Consider the following 3205-nt stretch of genomic DNA (forward strand, 5'->3'; position numbering starts at 1 on the left):
TTCCGGCCACGTGTCAGCTCTTGGGACACCTTCGGGGAAGGGTGACAGGGTCAGTGGCGTAACCCACCAAGTGTCATTAGTGGAAAAAATATTTTTTAAACAAAGGATGTAACCATATTAGCTGTACAGTAAGAGAACTTTATCTGTGCATAGAGCATAAAGTTAATTTTTTCAAGCATTTAAATACATCTTTTGTAAGGTTTTTTAAACAAAGGCAGATTGAGTCAAGTTTATTAGAACTTTACACGGAGGGGAAGGAATAGCTAATTCAACCTTTTTGGAAAGTTTCAAGGCACATGTTTGTTTTTGCAGCGTAGGGATTGGTGGGTGAGGTCTGAGTGCGTTATTTTCACGTTCCAAAGCTGTGACCTTCCTTTCATGTGGTTTTTGGTTGATGTTGACTAGATGAAAGTTGTCGCTTCTGAGTGTGGACTGTTGGGTTTTCAGGATGAAACTAAATGTCTTTTTGGATCCTAGTGACCCCAGCCAAGCCCCCATCAATTACATTTTTAAATGAAGAAATCATTATTTGTAGAAAGCCTGTAGAAATTTTGTAAGATTTTTTTCCCCCTCCTTCTGTACTTTCATGGATTTTTAACCTCAGCATTTTGTGAAGGAAAATTCAAGGACCAGGCAAAGAAATGTCTTTGGAGTTTGATGCCAAGAGCTGCCTGAGTAAGCCTTGCAGCTCATTCAGGAATCTATCTGATGCTCCGATTTCGCCATCTGACAGCTCGATCAGTAGAGGAAAGACAGACTCTCCAGTGTCTTTTATTTGTTTCCTTTTGGTTTTGACTGACTCAGGACCTTAGAAGGAAAACCAACCGTAGCAGCTAATAACATTTTCAAGTCTGTTGCTGCTTGTACAGCGGTCCCAGGAACACTAAGCAGCGGTGAGCAAGACTTGGAGGAGATCTAAATTATTTATCCTGAAATTTTTATAATCCACGTGTTAGGTGCTTTTTGTCTGGAGTCTGTCGTGGCCTCATTTTATGATTTCTAGGGGCAGAGAGAGGTCCATGCAGGGCAGACAGCTACGGGGGTCCTGGACAAAGAGGGCTTCGCAAGGCTTCGATCAGGGGCTGATGGAAGCGCCCCTGTCTAGGCATGAACAAGCACAAGACACAGCAAGTAAAGGGAGCCCCAGGTTTTGCTGCCAGGAGTCATGACTGTCTCCATGGCCTGCCCCGCCCACCTGCACGCCCTGACAGCCCCCTCAGGGGCCAGAGACCCCTGCCTGATCAAATAGAACCAAGACCTTTTGGTCTATGTATCATTTTGGTGAAAACTTCCCTGCCTGCCATATTCTTTTTTTTTTTTTTTTTTTTACATGGAGGAGGTACTGGGGATTGAACCCGGGACCTCGTGCATGCTAAGCATGCACCCTACCTCTTGACCTATACCCTCCCCCTTGCCTGCCATCTTCTTGGGCTGAGTCTCTGGACGTTTTATTTGGGGTTGAAAGTGTCTGGAAAACGGAAGCAGACATTTCTGAGATGTTTAGGAAGCTTCTATTTCTAAGGTGCACAAGAACGGGACCGCCAGTTCTCCTGCATTCCGTTCACTTCCTGAAACCCAGACAGGTCTCTAGGATTTGCTTGGGCAAATCTTTCCCCCTGGGTATGTGAGCCCCGTGGTTTCTGGATGGAAACCGCTCCGGTTTTGTCATTCAGGTACTTACAGACAGATCTGTTTTAGCACAAGGTGTGTAAATCGCTCCCGGAAGGTCATCTTTGCCTGCCTTCCTTTTGTGCATTTGGCTTCTGTGTGTTTGGCATGACTAGGTCCTAAAACATTTGCTCTGCTAATGTTGGCCAGCGGGGGAAACTGACATTCTCTGCACAAAGCTTTGAAATCTTAAGTTCCTGGTCCGGGTCTAATAGCTACTCTGTTCCTTCGCCCACCCTCACACACACAAACCTGACGGACACTGCGATCACTGCGATGGACTGTGACGCAGGCAGGAAAACCATTTTAACTTCTAGTAAATTGAGGGGGACACAGGTATCTGGGCACTGGGGAACCGAGGGCACAAGAATCAACTGGAAGTTGCTGTCAAGAATATGCACCTTGTTTTCCAAGTTGGCTAGGCAGCCAGTTTTACGCAAATGAAAGATGTCTTTATTTTTGACGAAAGCTAAATCATTACTTAGGAGTATTGCTTCAGGGTAGAACATTACTTGAAATTCTGATAGAAATCATAGATGTTTGATTTGAATAACTTGCTTTTTAATGCGTAAATTTGACTTTGGCTTTGTCGCGTTCTTAACACCCTGAAAGTTTGGGTTTGTTTGGGTTTTTTTTTTTCCTTTTTTTCTTTCTCCAACCCATGGAAGCTTGTAGGGCATTTGGCCTTCCCCACTGCCTTTCATCTCTTCCTGTTTTCCCTCTTTTGTACATGGAGAAATGTATTTTTGTACCATCTCTCATACCTTGAAGAGAAACCTTTTTTTACATCTTCAGGGCTGTGGAATGTATTAGCGTTACATGTCATTCAACGCGCATGGAAAACATCCTGATGAAAACCGCTGTGGCTCCGTGGTTAAGACTTGGTTTTTCAGATATCTCCAAGTTCATCAGTGTTAATTTCCCGGTGCTCCAGTGTCACAATAAATATCAAGAAAATAGTCCGGAAAAGAAAAAGGACCAGTTCTCTCCACATTGCTGGATTTGTGTGGATGTTTCTGGAGTCAAGGTCTGGAGCAATCTCTTCCTTGACACACTAGCAAAGATACCTTTGAGGCACGCCAGCCTTCTATAAATATGCTTTCCAATTTCAATCAGCGTTACCTGCCGTCTGAGTTTTTTGGTTCGGGGGGTCTTGGAGGGGGACGCGTTTTGCCTCATGTGTTAGTAATAGACCCCATGTCATTCCTGGTAGCACAGAGCGCGGCAGCAGAATTTCCCGAAAGCTGGCCTTGCGAATCGTGCTGAGGTCTTCATGTATAAAGGTGACTGACGGCCCAGAGAGGTTTTTAATACTCACCGTTCCCAGGGGACGACAGGCGTAGTGCGCCCTGCAGGACCACAGGATGCCTGTCACCCGCAGGGCCGGGGAGCAGAGAGAGGAGAACTGGTGTGTGCCCGTCCGACCGGTGGGGAGGAGCTAACTGGGGACAGTTAGTCCTTGTTGGTACTGACGGTGAACAGGCAGGAGGGGGTCAGTGATGGGGAGGGTTGTAATAAGACTTCTGCACGCCCACGA

The sequence above is a fragment of the Vicugna pacos genome, chromosome 32 (assembly GCF_048564905.1).
Source record: "Vicugna pacos chromosome 32, VicPac4, whole genome shotgun sequence".
In the NCBI taxonomy this organism is placed as follows: domain Eukaryota; kingdom Metazoa; phylum Chordata; class Mammalia; order Artiodactyla; family Camelidae; genus Vicugna; species Vicugna pacos.